Source organism: Lycorma delicatula, chromosome 3, assembly GCF_047948215.1.
Source record: "Lycorma delicatula isolate Av1 chromosome 3, ASM4794821v1, whole genome shotgun sequence".
Lineage (NCBI taxonomy): Eukaryota > Metazoa > Arthropoda > Insecta > Hemiptera > Fulgoridae > Lycorma > Lycorma delicatula.
Window position 1 is genome coordinate 110595223 of NC_134457.1, and position 18108 is coordinate 110613330.

The following is an 18108-nucleotide window of genomic DNA, read 5'->3' on the forward strand; positions in this document are numbered from 1 at the left end:
TCCGAGGGTGTGCAATGCATTAGCTGGTCCACCCTCCTAGGTGGACCTTTTTTTTCTCTAAAAAAAAAAAACTATGATGTTAAATTTATTAAACTGATTAATTTTCTACTTTTACTCTGCTATTCAGTAAAAATAAAAATGTTCATTAAACATTCACTTCTTTTAGCAGAGGCATCATTATTAGGAGTACAGATTTTCATTGCATCAATGTCCATTGTACAATAATTTGATAAGAGATATTTATTCATTCATTGATTGTTATTCTATTTTTGATTAAAAGATTATTTAAATCAAAAATTTCTTAAAGTTACTGCACTTCCTTCTTTACAATTATATTTTTATTCATTCTCTTGTAAAAATTAATAACTTTCTTTTTAAGTGATTTTTTTCCTTTTTCTTGCTAGTTTCAATTTGAGATGTAAATTTCTCCAGATATATGTTTTTATTTAGATTGGTATATTTGAATAAAATTTATATATATATATATATATGTGTGTGTGTGTGTGTGTATATACTTACTTTTATTAATGTATATTTTAGGATAATAAAGTTGGATTAAGATCATCATATGCAAAATTCTACTTAAATATTGTATATTAATTTTTATTTTTTTGGAAGAAAATGTTATTACTTATGATAAAGAAGTTGATTTTTTTAAATGTGCTTGGAATATTTTGTTTACTTCTAATATTTAATTTCATTTTGTATTTTTGGTGATAGTGATATTAATTAGTTTTAGATGAAATAATATATATTTAATTTTTTTTTTTTATGTAAGTAGTTAAGTTTTACAGCCTTTTTAAAGGTATTAAAAAAGATATATTATAAAACTAAATTCTTATTGTCTGTAGTATCAGATATAAAGTAGTAGCTTGTACTTTTGCCTTATTATACAAACATGTCGTGATACAGAATATAATGTTTGTTTGTTTGAATCATCATGAATATGCATGCATAATTTATTGCATATTTAAGATTTAGAAGATCATTATTAGAATCGATCGTCATCTTCATTTATCATGCTTTACTTTATCAGTTTATGTTTAGTATTGTTTTAGTTTTTTTATTTACTGGTATGATAAATCAAACTTGTTGATAAAACACTAATAATGTTTATAATAACATAAAAAAAATTGTTAAAATAAATTTGGAGTGGTTTATTAAAAAAGTTATAATTTTATATACTTATACTTGCATTTCTTCATATCTTTCATCACTGATGATCATCGACAACTACCATAAAATAAAATATTACTTTCTTAGTCAGATGTCTATGTAAGTAGAAATATCTTAGTTGTCTTCATTTTCATTTTAATTTAGGCGTATTTGTATAATATTCTAATACAATTAATAGTACTTGACAATTACCCAATATCATTTAAGTATCTTGAGGCTTGATTTAACAGTGGGAATAAAATGATGGAGTGAATCATGACAGGAGTCAGGCAGAAAACAGGTTGTATTTTGCAAAGTTAAAGAATATTTATTGTCAGGAAATTGAAGTTGATGATATGTAAGAGTTCAGTTGCCCTTTGGTGACATATGTCTTAAAGACATAGACATTAACTGGAATTAATTTTTTTAAAGGAAAATTTGAAGTTAATTTATGGACCTGTTTAAGAGAGAAATGAATGATATAAGTATAAAAGTGTGGGATTGAAAGGTGAAAGTAGTACAAGATTTATCAGTGCCCTAAGATTAAGTAGTTGGAATGTTTAGAAAGGACGAATGCATCAAGAATGCTAAAAGTGGTGATGAAAGGGAGAATTAATAATTAAAATAATTTTTTATTCATTAAGCTGGATATCAGGGTAACTGGAATACTGCTTTGCTATTGTTCGCATGTTAATTGGTACATTTTAGTTTACTGATATACTTATTGCTGATGAAGTTTTAGCTGTCGTTAAGACTTTGAAGAATAAATTTTCATCTGTTAATAAGATTTCATGCTCTTTTCAAAACAATATTCCTCCACTACTCTGGTTATCTTTACACATGCTTTGTTATTGCAAGGATTAGTGTTTCCCCTAAATTATTTAAAATTGCACATTAATGCTTATTTTAAAAAATAAAGGGAGGGTTAATGCAATGGAGAACTGCAGCAATTTCAGTATTCTTACCAGTATCTTCTGAAACATTTGAAAATCTGGTAGCCAATCTCCTATTATATATTTTTAATTATAATACAAACATAATTTGCATTTTTTGAAGGGTTGTAACATAAGGGTTATTTATTCAACATTAGGTGCATCAGTTTTTTTTTTCTAAAGTATGAATAAAGGCTCAACATAACTGGCAATATTTTGTGATTTATGTGGAGCTTTTGACAGCCTTAATAATGGAATTCTGATAGATAAGTTGGGTGTTGTATGGAATTTAGAGTTTGTTACCTTAAAAAAATTTGATCTAAAACCAGTAATTTCTATCTGTCTATTTTGGGGTCATACTATTTTTTATTTGAAATAATGAAGTTTGTAATATATTAACTCAGTAAAATCAGTTTTATACACATGATTCTAATTTTTGGTGCTGATTTTTGAGCTGATAACAATAGAAGTCCAGTTTTTATTACTGAGCATACAATTCGTAATATTATTAAATTTAAATATTTAGTTTGAATATTTCTAAATCATTTTTCACTCTTTGACAGTAAATTAAGACTGGTTTTTTATAATCTTAGAGTGACTTTCTTAAAGAATTATTGCCATAAATTTGTTATTTGGAATGAACTTGAAAAAATAAGGTATCATTTTCTTTACCATAAATACTTAACAATTTTTTGTAATAACAAACATTTAAATAAACCAGTGGTTGCAAAGATATTAACAATTAAAATGTTTACATGGCTGCCATTTTGGAATGGATTGAGATATCAGGTTCATTATTTTTAGACAAGTAAACCTGTTGATTGATACCCTAGCAGTAAATGAGATTTCTACGTGATATGATTAACTATCCCTGAGAAATAAATTTATATGTTAAAAATACAAATTAGCAGCTGGTAAACTAAGTAAGCATTTTTGGACATATCTTGATATAAAGTTCTCTTATTTCAATGTGGGGGACCATCCTCTGAATTCTTGAAATGGTTTTCATAAACACTCTATATATTGTTAGATAATTTGACTTTGTATAATTTATTATTTAAATTATAATTTTTAATAATTTAAATTAAATTTTTATTTCCCTAAGCTAGTCATCATCTTTTTGTAATTAATATTTTATTCATTGCCCTTTTTTATTATGTGTATTATTTTGAGTGTGATGAATTTTAAATTTAAATTTATATATATATATATATATATATGTACATGTTTTTTTAACTTTAAATTTACTGTTGATTTTTAAAATTATCATGTTCTCTAGATCAGAAAATACGTTTATTTTCCCTGATTTGATCAGTATAATTCAATTTTGTTATTTTATTTTTACATTTACAAATGCTCCTGAAAACATTTTTTTTTCAGGAAAAAAAGTTTTCCTGAAAAAAATTTTTTTTCATGAAAATAGTCCTTTTCTGTCATTCCCAAGTAAATGTTTCTACGGTATTATGTTCTGCACTCTTATTTCATAAACTCCTCCTTTGTTTTATATATATAGGAATTGGATTTATTTTTATTTTACTAATTTATTGTTGTTAGTTTTAAAAGTAATTGTTTAGTTAGTTACATGTTTTATTACAAACTTTATGTGTATATATGTATATATATTGCACATCATAAAAAAATATTTTTGAAGAGCACAAAAATTATGTTTTTGCTTGTTCTAAATTTGTGATTTTATTAATTATGTTTTTGTTTAAATTTTATGTGTTGCGTTTAAAGATAAAACAGAAAAGTAGAGTGCTAGACCATCCTCAAATAACAGTAATAGAATTATGGACCCTGTCTGTCTTAAAAAGAATTGTTTTCTGTAATTCTGTAATCAGTTTAACTCACTAAAGCAGTCAGTTATGCTTGGTTACAACAAAGTAGTGCCATACTAACATAACTGAAAGGACAAAGAGATTTTCTCACAACTTTAAAAATTATATTTTGTCTAAGAGTGGTTTTAGCCTTTTTTACCACTAGATTTGAGCTTTTAGTACATTACTTGTTATAGGGAACAGGAAGGGTGTTAATATAAAATAAGATATAACATATATATTATATAACATATAATACAAAATATTCTAAAGTGTTATCAAAGTGGACTGATTGGTATCCATGACTGTACATCAAGAAGAGAAAATTGCTTCCTGTGTCTTTTATAAGTTCTTTTGTTAATTTAAATTTTGTGATGAATATTATTAACTTCATGCTGAGGTAATCCACATAATGTATAAGTATGTGCTAGGGTGAATGAAATACTTAATTTATACATATTTTTATTAAGTACTGTATTCACATTTTACATTCTGTATATATGGATAGGTATATTATACATGTAAAATAATCTACACTTGTAATTTCATATTTTTCTGTGGTCCATGAGTTGTGATGTTTAACTTAATGTCACATAGTTTATCTGTTAATGGTATAATAGCCTGTAACATGATAAAATTATCATAATTTTGTTGAGTTAATCTCCTTGGCAGTGTGGTAGCATTTCTGCCTTTCATCTGGAGGTTCTGGGTCTGAGTCCATGGGATTTTTTCACACACTATAAAAAACTTATTTCATTACTCATTGGCAGCTATTAGAGTATGCCAGCCAAAATAAAACAGAAAATAAAAAAGTTAAATACTGTTGACTCCTTCAAGTCAATTATAGACAATCAACACATTTATTCATTATTTTGAGAGAACAGATTATAGATATTAATTTGATACAAGAAAAAACTGCAATAAGGAAATTCAATGTTAACTGTGTTTAAATGTAACCAAAGAGAACATTTAAGAAAATTAATTTTTTTCAGACGATTGAAAGAAAATATTTTGGATTAAAAGTGTTGTATTTTTGAAATATTGTTTGGTTTATAACTTTAGAAGTTTGTAGAACATTTGTTTTCCATTTCGGTATCAATTTTCCTGCAGGAGACTGATATTTTTTACCTGTCATCTCATTTTCTTCATTAAAATATGTACAGAAGCATGTCCAAGGTATACAGTTAAAAAATAAAAAAGCTTTTAGTTAGTATATAATTTTCATTACTGATAATCTTGGATTAAAATATCAAATTATAGTTCTATGTGTATTGTGTTCAGTAAGACATGACCAATTTCTTAATCGATATAACTTAATTTGAGCTATACTAGAATGAATTATTCTATTAATAATATATTTTTTGTATAACAAAACATTATCATATAATGAACAACATATGTCTGTTATAATGTGTAATATAGTAATGCAATTATATTACACGATTATTTCTGATTCACACCAGTAACTGCAATCCGGTTTACTCATTTAATTACTTAAATAATAATTTTTTTTTCTTGTACATATAAATATAAATTTTCTACAGGAAAATAATTTTTAATCTTATTTTAAATTAATTTACTAAAGTACCCGTAACTGTGTCTGGTACTGAACTGAATTCACTTTATAAATAGTAATCACTTTATTTTGTTATCCATGTCAAAGATTGTTCTTAAATTAATAAAGCTTTTCCTTAATTTTGTATTCAGTCATACCTTTTAGGCATTCATAATTCTATTTTCTGTTTTGTTATTCTTTTGAGTTTTTTTTTACAGTATTCTCAAACATAAATAATGTAATAAAACTATATAAACAAGGTTTGTTTAAGAGATTATTTATATGGACTGACCTGTTCATTTTTAAAATATTATTTTGTCTAGTGTAATTGTAAATCCAAATTCCTGATGGTTAATACTCTGTTCTATTTTTGAGCTATATTACCAAAAAAATTCATGTAAGAAATATTTATTTTAAACAATTCTTGTTTGTATTTGAAAAAATCCTGTACAAAAGGATATATGAAGAAAAGTGCATAATAATTTATGTATCTTTACACATTCTTCATAATTTGGCTGGCTCTTACAAAACCATCCTTTTATAGTGGAAAATGAAGCATTTTTATCCTTTATTTCAAAATACAAATTTTATTTTATACAGAAGACTAATTTATAAGTTGATTATTGATAAGATAGTTCAATTCCTTGGCTATTTGAGCCGTTCCACAAAGCCTTGTTTAGAATGGATACCGTTATCAAAAACACTTAACTGTTTTAATAATGTAATTTTTAATTCTTTTGTGTGACTAGTCTGTTTCTTAACAGAATGTGTTTTTAGTTGATAGTTTAGAAGCTTTGCTGAAAATTGTTGATTATTTGTTTTAATTTTTGCATACATTTACTTGTTGCTATTCAAATAAGATAAGTTAAAAGATTTTCTTATTTTATGAATATTAAGCCTAAATAGAAGTGGGTTGTTTAAAAGAATTTTCTTTTGAAGAAAAGTGAACGGGAAAAGATTTTTTAATGCTTGAAATCTGTTATATTTGGTTGAAAAGAGAAAACTTTTCCATTCTTATTTTCAATTTATTGTTGTTTTTTTTTAATATAATTTTTCATTATCTGAAGTGTACATTGTTTCTTTTTAATTCTTTGTTGTATTAAGTGAATATACAGATTCAGCAGAAATTTTTACAAGCTTTATGAACAAACTTTACTACATTTTAATAAATAATTTTATAACTTTAAGTAATTTTATTACAATAAATGTTCAAAATGTTCTCCATTTGCAATTATATGTTTCTCTTTGTAATCGGCCAATTTTTTAATGGTTGCATCATTAATTATTTGACTTAAATGTTCCATTTGAGAAAATCAATTGTGCAAGATATATTTTTAAATAATCCCAAAGAAAAAACCCATGGGGGATTAACTGACAATCTAGATGGCCATAGATTACAGAAAATGACTCTTCCCAAAGAACTCGCATAATAGCAACACTGTGTTACTTCCTTTGTGGATTGTTCCACTGTCTTGCTAGAACCAGAAATCAAGTTCACAGTCTTCTATCAGTGCTATGACATAAGTTATAATATGCTGATACCGTTCAGGTGTTATTGTTTTCATGAAATGTTGGACTTGCCATTTTTTTCGGGGAAATTACACATTAATCTCCAAATTGGTGTGCAATTTCTTATATTTAGAAAAGACTGGAGAGTCCTTTCTGAATATACAGAATGTAGAATCCTCATGTAGTACAGTTATGAGGATAATTTGAGACATCTCTGTACTCAAATATCAGTTAAGGCTATTTCATAACCACTTCAATGAAACCATGCCTTGTTACTAAAGAAAGTTTTACCCAAGATCTGAATATTGCCGAGAACAAAACGCATAAATGATTTCCAATAACTGTATCTTTGTCCAGGATTGCTTTTTTGTTTATCTATTCTACTGGTTTCTCTAAAATGAGTGACTGTGCATAAGATTGTTAATTTATTGGGTATTTTTACACGAGGGAAAGCTTCCGGCAGTTAAAAAAATAAAATAAATTATCAATTAAATAAATATTTTAAATAACTCTCAAGAATAAATGCTTATTGAGACTATGTAAAACAAATGAGTCTTTTTATAATGCCTGCCAATGAAATACAATATAGAGAGAGATTTCTTTGTTGTTATGTATAGGCTACGTTATTGCTGCAAGGTCGAGCATTACCAACCCATTTATTAGTGCCAAACCTAAAAGCAAGTTTCCCATTTCTGTAGATTAATGAATTAATCTGCTGTATGTTGTGTAACTTTTCACTTACTCTTTTAATTTCATATATATGAGATTATCTGTTAATAAAGTAATGAGACTTGTTTGTTTTGGCAGCCAAGTGGCAACACTGTACACTTACTAGTAAACGTATGAACAGCTGATTTATAGTAGGTATTAATATTTTTAGTTTACTATTGCTACGCGAGACGTAACATACTTTTTGTGAAACAAGTTTTGGTTTTGCGTTACAAAAATGAGTGGTACTGATTATGACGATTATTAGCAATGATGTAAAATCAAGTTTTGTGTTAAATCGGTGAGAATGATACTGAAACTTTTTCAAAATTGAAAAGGGGTTAGGTATGGAGATGACACTGTGTCACGAGCCCAAGTTTTTAGATGGTTTAAAGCATTTTCAGATGGTTGGGAATCGATTGTGGACAATTCATGCTCTTGAAGGCCGTTTACATCAAAAAGTGACAACAATATTGAGCAAATGAGAGACTTGATACAGTATGACTGGCGATTAACTGTCAGAATGATTGCAGAACAATTGAATTTGAACCATACCTCAGTCCATCAAATTTTGACAAATGAATTGGACATGAAAAAATTTGTGCAAAATTGGTCCCAAAATACTTCACTGTTGAACAGAAAAACAACAGAGTAAAAATGTGCCATGGGTCTTCTAGGGCAAATTGAAACTGATCCTGACTTTCTATAAAAATATTACTCATATTATTGGTGATGAATCTTGGATATTTGAGAAAGACCCAGAAACAAAACGCCAGAGCAAGGAGTGGCGCCCTTCAAACTCACCATGTCCAAAAAAAGGAAAATTAGCAAATCAAAAATCAAAACTATGCTAATTTGTTTCTTTGATAGTAATGGCATTCACCATAAGGGGTTTTTGCGTGGATGACAAGACTGTAAATCAATGTGTTCACCGAGAAATTCATAAAAGACTGCAGAAAAGAGTTGCCCACGTGAGACCAGCCATCAAAGACAACTGGATGCTGCATCATGACAATGCACCTTGTCATACTGCACTCTCAATTAATGAGTGTTTGGCAAATAAAAACATTCCTGTAGTTCCTCGATCACCTTTTTCACCTGATTTGAGTCCATGTGACTTTTTCCTGTTACCAACTTTAAAAAACCCCTCAAAAAACACCATTTTGGAACAGTAGAAAACATTAAAAAAAATGCAACTTACCATTTGAAGGAAATTCTAGTTTCTGAGTTCTAACACTTCTATGAAGAGTGGGAAAACTGTTTGAAGCATTGCGCTGCTTCCCAAGGGAACTATTTCGAAGGTGTAGAGTCCATGTATAATAATCCATTTATAATTTGCAATTGGATTGCAAATAAAAAGTTTTTCTGAACCAGTCATTACTTTATTTATAGACCTTGTATGTATTCAATATTTGAGTACATTTTCTTGTTCTAAGGTTTCATAATTAAGTATTCATTATTAAATATGTTTTAAAATAAACAGTATGGAATGCTGATTTTCTGAATAAGGTATTGCAACTTTCTAATCATGAACCAACCTGCAATAATTGCTGCATATTACTAAAGGTGGTTGTGTGTGAACTTGCCACATTATCCCTCCATCCCATTAAATGAGGTAGTTCTACCTTTATTAATCTTAACCCACCCTTATAGGGAATACCTGTAATGTTGTTTAGATGATCATTTTGAATTGTACGTATCCTTGCATAATTATCAAAATACCTTTTCAATGTTGTATGTTTTTGTTTTACTCGTGTGTGTATGTGTATGTGTATGTATGTATGTATGTATGTATGTATGTATGTGCGTGCATATGCATATACATGTATAAAATCATTATTTAGATTAAAAATTCAAATTTGTTTCTTAGAGAAACTTGCTTGAAATCTATAATGTATCTTGTTCAAATTCTTACATACTCATCTTGTTGGAACATTCTTTTGATGTGATCATTTGTATGTTAAGTATCATAACTGTAATATTTGACATGGATCTCAATTCCTACCAAAAATGACCAGTTCATTCGTAAGAGTAAAAAGCATCCCATTCAAGGCTTACTTGGGAAAGTGAGGAATGAAGTAGTATTCGGGTGTATTTTTCCCAGAGCCAAATGTATGTGTTTTATATATTTTTTTAACTTTATATAAATTTAAAAAAATGTGTTTATCTGTTTGGATTTGGGAAAGAAAAGAACTGAAACCTTTTCCTTTTTTATAAATTTAATTAACTTCTTTAATGGTCTATAAATTTCTAATGTTGTTTACTTAAAAGATGCAAATTTTTCATATAGATTGTTATTTATATATTTGCAGTGATTTACAGAATTAATTTATTACTTAATTGGTTATATGACTATGTTAATTTTTTTGAAAGCATATTTACTATTGTCAATGATATTAGTTGGTTATTTATGACTTGTTTTCTCCTTTTTTTAGTTAAGTAAATATAAAAGGAAGTAATATTAAAGAAGGTTGAGTTAACTTGAACCTTATTAGTACAATTGTTATAATATACTATTCATTTTAACATTGTTTACATAAAGTTGCTGATTTTATTCATATCTGTCCTTTTCTAAATTGAATCTTGCTATAAAACAACATAACCGATTAACAATTTTTTTTTATCACAGATTAAAATGAAACTATCATTTATTAGTGTTTTTCTGAAGGATGTCCATATAGTTTGAGAACATCTAGTATATTATTTTCAAAAATTTCTTGTAGAACTAAAAATAATGAATTTTTTTTAATAGAAAATCTATTCTTCGACATTTAAAAATGTACGCGTATGAGGATAAAAGTTAAATGTTAACTTTTGCTCTGCCAGTACAAGAAAATGTTAAGTAACACAATCCTTTAAATTTCCGTGTGAAATGAAGCAAAGTTTGTTTAAAATTTTGTTTGATTAGAATGCAGAGATAGTTAATTAAAGAAAACTACTTAAGAAAACTTATTATTGAATTGTTCTTAACAATGACTGATAAGTATAAAAAGTTCTATCGAATTATCAGTGAGTTTTCATTATTATGAAATTTACATTGAACAGTTGATTTAGTTTATCGGTTTAAAATAAATTTATTTATATGGTGGTAATTTTATTACTGTTCAGTCAGAAATTATATTGATTTTGCACATAGAATCTACAGTAATGAAATTATTTTAATATTTATGCAGAAATTTTAAAATCTTTCATTTGTCTTCTGTGATTGCTCCTAATTTCATAATTACATTACATGAATAAAATAACCTGCAACTTTGGTTGTTGAATTTGAAGATTAATTGCTGAAATGTTTTAAACTAACATTTGTTTTATTTATTTTTTTAATTTATTTATTTGTTCATTATGCTTATTTATCAGTTCTTTTCATTCAAAATTATGTTTTTATAAAGTTTTGATAAATTATAATTTTTTTTTTAATTTACGTATAATTTTTTATGTATCTTTTAAATATAGAAAATTGGATCTTACAGTAAAATTGTTTGGCAGTGTAGGATATAATTTTATTAAACAGTTACTACATTTTAAAATAGAACTAAAATTTGAATTCGTAATATTAAGATCATTAATTAAACTTGGATACATATTGAAATTAAGTTTCTATAAAATTTTATTTTATTTTTAAACCATGGCTACAGTAATGTCGATGGTGATCTTAATTTGTTTCCCAATCTTTTTTTATGTTAAGCAATGTAATTTCACTTCATTGCTAAAAGTTGTCTTCAAAACATTTCTTAAAGTACTCTTTTCTTAACTCTGACATGTCTGAAACGTGCAAAAAAAAATTTACAGTTTGTTTTATTAAATGCCTAAAACGTAACGTTTCTATTATTTTATCCTCATTAATTTATGCGATTTTGAAAAAAGTTATCATATTTAGATCATTTTTCTAATAACCATTTCAAGAAGAAATTATAATTTTTTTTTTACAAACCTGGTACGTTAGTTTTTTTACGCAAACAAACCTTTTCTTAGCGTCGGGAAAAAATGTATTTTTCCGCTGCAGATGAAATAATATTTTTAAATAATGCGAGATTAAACTACTCATGTTAGTAAGAACACTGTATCATAAGTTTCCCCATGTTGTGTTTTTTGAGCAGCATTATACGATGTTGTGTTTGAAAAATTAACGATTAACGGAACGCAGTTTTAGAAGTTTTTCACACTGGCGTAAAGTCGATTTAGGTTAAGATTTTTAAAAATAATAGTTTTTTTGTTATTGTTTATTTATCTATGAAAACGCATTTATAAAGTAATAAAACTAAATAAATTATTGGAAAAATTGGGAATGAAATACGTCTATCATCCATTTTTTTTACTATTATATAGGCATTATTCAAACTTATTAAACACTCGTCGGTAAAGATAACATGGTTAGTATAGGTTGATTTTATTTCCGTTCTGTTTATTTTTTGAAAATGAAAGAATGGTAAGTTTTTGGATAAAACTGTTCGAGAGTGTTATTTAAATAATAAAGCTCACATAGTAAGCAATATTTGAGTTTTTATATAGAAAATTACTTTACTCTGGTTTCTTCTCATAGTGATATGAGAAAATTGCCTTCAGCCTAATCACATTAGTCTTCGCGACACATGAATCAATTCAGTCTGAATATGAAGCTCACCTTTCTCAGATGCGCTTGTGTAGGACCACTGGTACACCCCTAATCTAATAGGTTTAGTGTAACAATAAATATCTGCATCTGCCCAATTTTATAACAGTCTATCTGTCTTCTTGATTTGTTTTTTGAAATTACTCGATTTTTGTGAAGCTTAGTAAATGAAGTATAGCAATGCTTTAAACTTTAACTGTTTTATCATTAAAACTTGCCCAAGATATTTCATTTTTTAGAGCAAAGGAGGGTACTGGGTGAGATTTGTATACAATATAATGTTACTACATTACCCAGTATACTTACTGGGTACTTTTAAATAAGGTGTCTTATTATCCAAATATTTTTTTATTATTATTTAATTGTCATGATTATTATTTTTTAAATGTTATTGTTTTTAATAAATAATAAAAATAACAATAAAGTCGTAGATTGTCAAAGCGGAATTTTTGACCTAGTTGACGGTTTTTTAAAACGTAAAAAACATTTTACAAGTATTAAATAACGGAATTTTCTCTTTTGTTAAAGAATATGATGAATTTAATTAAGAGAATACGTTTTATTTCACAAAAGTGGAGTTTTCGTGAAGTAAAAGAGGGTTATTAAATTCATCATACATCAGGTCAAGTGGGCAATTAAGTTAAGATGATTTTCAACAGTCGTAGTTATCTACTTACAAAGGTTTTAAATACAAAAATTATAAACGAACTAATACAAAAGAATATTAAACTTCTTTCTTTCTTTTTTAGTTTTACCTACTTCAAGCGTGTATCTTACTTTTTTTTATTAAGCACAGATTAAAAATTATTTTTTATATTCAGAATGAATGAATGCATATAATGTAATCGTTATCACTGATAGTATTTTATACTGATTAAGATTTATTAAAGACTGATGTTTAAACATTTTAATTATCATATCGGTGTTAAGTTTTTGTTTGTCAGATTTTGAGATTGTTGTATTAATTGAGATCGTTTATAACGTAGGCAGTAATTCGTATTAAGTTCTATGATTACTGGAATTTATTAATAACAGATGTTATTCGCTGAAAAAAAAACCAGTAGAAGAAATAAAATTATATAAGGTAAATCACAAAATAAAAGGTAAATAGAATTATTTGACTTTCACTTGGTATTAGTGAAATAAAATAAATTACGATGACTAGAGTCATAAATCCGTCAGTAACCCAAATATAAAATGCAGATTAAAGTTAAAACATCGTATAGTTGTTAAAAGAAAATCGAAGAAATGAAGCTTACTGCAAATACACCATTTGAACAGACTAATTATTAAAATATTAGAACCCCCAGTACTTTTTAAAACGATAACTATAATTTGAACGAAATATCAGAAAAGAATTTAAGATTAATATCTAAAAACTTTTTTTATAAAGATTATATATGTAATTAAAATTTTTTATTAAAATTAAAAAAAATAGCCGAAACATTTTGGCTGCGCACCAAGTATATTTTTTAAAATTTATTCTGTACAACCTAATATGTAGGCAGAGATTAAATTGCACTTAAGTTTCATTAAAAGACAGTATTTTACGGAAATGTTACAGAAAGTCCGGTCTGTTTAATTTCCTCTCTCTCTCTCTCTCTCTCTCTCTCTCTCTCTCTCTCTATATATATATATATATATATATATATATTTATAATTATTATTATTATTACTATTATTAGTTTTTGCCCTTAAGGACAGTGTTTGAACTTGAATGTTTCACAATTATCCAATTCTAAGTTTTCTCCTACTTTTTCTCTTCACAAAATTTCTTCATTCTTTGACTGTGTCCTGTTTTCTTTGTTCTATTCACTTTTCTCCTGTTTTCTTTCACTTCAAATTTTGTGTTCATAATTTTGTTTCTAACTTTTCTTCTTATATGGCTATTTAACATAAAAATCGCTTCATCAGTAAATATTATTGAATTAGAAAAATGTATGCCTTCATCTAATTTTTGCATTATAATATCACAATACTCAACTCGGCGGTAAAAATCATCTTTCGAAAGTTTTTGCACCAGGTGTAGCGTGTAAGGGTGAAATTTATTTGTTTTAAGAATTCTTTGAAGTGAAAAATAACTGATGTCATGTTGGACAACAGCTTTCCGAATGGATGAATGAGAGTCTTCAACAAAGGTCTCCAATACATCTAATGACTGCAGCAGTTCTTGGTCTACCGGTCCAGGACGATTCTTTACAATACCGGTTTCTTCAAATCGCTGTACTTTCTTGATCACAGTCGATTTACCTGTTGGTTCTCTCTCTGGAAATCTACTATTGAATAAATCACATATCTCTTGTAAAGGCCGAACTCTGTCACCATACCCGTACATCATCAACAGAGTTATTCTTTCGGTTTCATTTAAAGATTGCATTGTTATTTGAAGGTTTAATATTTAATAGAACTAAACAAATGACCGAGGAAACTAACAATAAAACTTTCACCTAAAAACAAATTTCAGCCGCTAAGCCAATAACTTAATTTTTACTACCTTTATCAAATTTTACCGTTACAAGTATGTTGAAATAAAAAGGTGAAATGAGGAATTAATAAATTGCCTTTTTTCCAACGTAATACAAACTGTATTGTTTTAAATTAACAGCTGATAAGTATTAAATATCAGCTGATATTAACACTGGAAGTTAATTTTTATTTATAAAATAATATTAATTGGTGTAGCCGTTTAATTTGTTTGTTAAGTTGTTAATTATTAGTTATTCTTCATTATTATCAATATTATACCACTGTTTAAAGTCGTTATTGTATGCATATGAATATAAACTGTAGTGAAATTGTTGATACAACTCGTTTTATGTCGTTTTATTGTTAACACAATTTTTACGTCATTGCAATTTTGAATGATTATAACTCGATAACGAAGGCATTAGCAGAAAAACGGGTTCAATCATTATTTTTCTTGTAATATTTTAAATCGAAATAATGAGCCATATATTCACCTTCGTATTTAAAAAAATTAAATTTGGTTCAATATGGCGGATTTATACTGCGTATAAAGTATCCATGATTGGTTTTGTAGAAAATCACATGAAAATTAAACACAACAAAAATCAAGTTAATAATTTAACTAAAAAAAAAAAAAAAAAAAAAAAAAAAAAAAAAAAAAAAAAAAATAGTAAATTTCATTGTTAATCCATTTTAATCTTTAAACTTGGAATTTCAAAAATCCTTTCTTAGTGTGCATTTACATCGTAAGAAGAACATGTATTTTTTCATTCAATTTATCTTCAGTAGTTTTTGCTGTGAATTGATACTCACGACATGTTCTATATTATGTGTATACACACACACTCACACATACACACACACAGACACACAGACATGGTGATAACATTTTTAGATTTCAAGAAACCTTATGAAAGCATCCACAAAGAATCCCTACTAAAAATTCTAAGACACCTCGGGACTACATACCAAATTAATAAACATGATAAAACTGACCCTCACAAACACTACGTCGAAGATGCAAAACAGGACTGCGCCAAGGCAATGGTCTCTCACTGCTATTATTCAACTGCGCTCTAGAATTTGTAATGTTAATGGTAATGAGGGAATGGCTCAAAAAATGTCCTCCAAAAGTAAAGATAGGCTGAAAAATCAAAACAAACACTCTTGTTTCGTTGAACATTTGGTACTGCTAGAAAACGACATCATTGAAACTAAATCACAGTTATTAGAACTTCAAAACATTGCAAATAAAATTGGCCTCAAAAAATCATTCGAAAAAACAGAAATTATACCCCAAAAACCCACGATTAATATAAGTAAACATAAACGGTAATAAAATCAAAATAGTAACCCAGTTTAAATACTATTTAATAATTTAAATACCTCGAAGAAATAATAATAATAAACAACCTAAACGAAAACATTTCGATCCAAATGAGAAGAAACAAACTAGTTAAAGCTCAAAAATTAACTGGTATACAAAGAAAAATCAACGCAAAAATAAGACACTACAACACATTTATAAAACCAGAAGCCACTTATGCAGCAGAAACACTCTTCCACCTGAACGAACAATTAAAGACAGACAGACTCCAGAAAATCGAAAGAAGAATTGAAAGAACCTGCATCAGTAAAAAGTACCAAAAAAACGGGCAGTGGTGAATTGTGTCCAAGAAAGTTGTGTACCCATCACTTACATGAGTAAGAGGAGACAACGATTCTTTGGACATATCGTGAGGATGCAAGATTCAAGACTTCTTAGAGAGTACATTACAATCTCGACTCGAAAAACACCATGACAGGATGCACGCAAATGGATCAGAGAAATAAGAGAGAATCTGAAGGAAATTGGCCTTACACCAGAAGACACCACAGATAAAATAAAATTAAACAAGAAGATCATGAACAAAATCACTCATTTCACACCCACAAGAAGAAAACTCACAACACAAATATTTTCAACACTAGAAAGGGCACAAACATTGTAACGTACGAAAAAGGATGGGAGGACCGTAAGGTCCAAACAGTCCCATTGAAAGTAACTTGATGGAATATGGAAATAAGAACTTGATTGTAATATGGAAAAGTTAGGTTGATCCACGGAAATTCCTCCACTTCACATCAAACTGGGACTGATGAAACAATTTGTAAAGGCTCTATTTAAAGAAGGAAAGTGTTTTAAATACATATGCCATAAGTTTCCACAACTGTCAGAAGCCAAAGTGATAGAAGGCATTTTCAATGGTACAGATATTCGTAAATTTTTTAAAGATGAAGTTTTTTAAACCAGAATGGAGGACATTGAAAAAGAAGCACGGAAAGCATTTAAAAAAGTCAAAGAAATTTCTTGGGAAGAATAAGAACTCAAATTTTAAGTGTATAGTGGTAAAAAGTACTAATGGAATTCCAAGCATCGGGTAGTTCGATGAGCTTGAAGATACATTTTCTGCTTTCTAATGATTATTTCCCGAAAATATTGGTGCTGTAAGTGAAGAAAAACAGGATGAAAGATTTCACCAAGATATAAAGGAAATGGAATGCAGATATTAGGGAAGGTGGAATGTGAACATGATTGCACACTGCTGTTAATGCATCCATAGAGACGATCCGCAAGCTGTTTCAACAGAAAATGTGGCCTCAGAAGCGTTGAAAGGAAAAGAAAAAGGCAGTACAAGTATTCGTAGAGATAAGAAAATTACATTCTTTCTTTAAGTCCTATTACTATTTATAAATAAAAGTTTCAACGAGGAATACATATACAATATGCCTTTTTTCCATTTTATTTTTTTTAGTATTGTGAAAAATTGTTACGTTATAGAAAAAAAAACAGTGGCCAAATTTGAAATCAGCACACAAAATAACGTAAAAATCAGTTATCAGATTACAAAGAACTTCCAAATTCCCTAATTTTGTTGACCTGTGTAATTTTATATCACATTAAAACAATCTTCCATTTCAGATGTCTGGAATAAACTTACAACGGAATCATCAAAGAAAAAATATTTTCCTCCGGGTATTTTTTGTTTCTTTGGATTAAATTCTTTTTTTTTATTTATTCGTAGTTTTTTATTTTTGGTTAAGTGTTCGTAATCTTCGTAAGACTATTTTGCTACTTAATAAAGTTTCTTTCTGGGTCTTTAAGTATCGAGCCGAGATTTCACGTTATTAAAACTGAAAGTTTCAACGTATGCTTCTTCAACGTAACTTTCTCTTTCAGTAGATTTGTCCTTATCCCGGATTTTCGTAAATCATTTTTTTTTCTACTGTTTATCATATTTCCACGATTTTTCGATGATTTTGACACCGCCGTTCAAACCTCTATTTCTTATTTACACCAAAAGTAATTTGGTAACT

The 18108-nt window shown here is 27.7% G+C and overlaps 2 protein-coding genes across 3 annotated transcripts in view; one reads left to right on the forward strand and one right to left on the reverse strand.

Moving 5' to 3' along the window:
• Window positions 1-18108, reverse strand: part of LOC142321889 (uncharacterized) — a 200841-nt gene that overhangs the window by 20047 nt on the left and 162686 nt on the right. The gene's annotated exons all lie outside the window — the stretch shown is intronic.
• The window catches only part of LOC142321890 (uncharacterized), a 301836-nt gene continuing 284808 nt past the window's right edge, over window positions 1081-18108 (forward strand). The window contains exon 1 of one of the 2 annotated variants that reach the window (XM_075360381.1): window positions 1081-1275. The gene's annotated coding sequence lies outside the window, so the exon portion shown is untranslated. The remainder of the gene's footprint in view (window positions 1276-18108) is intronic. The other variant, XM_075360375.1, reaches the window with a different exon arrangement.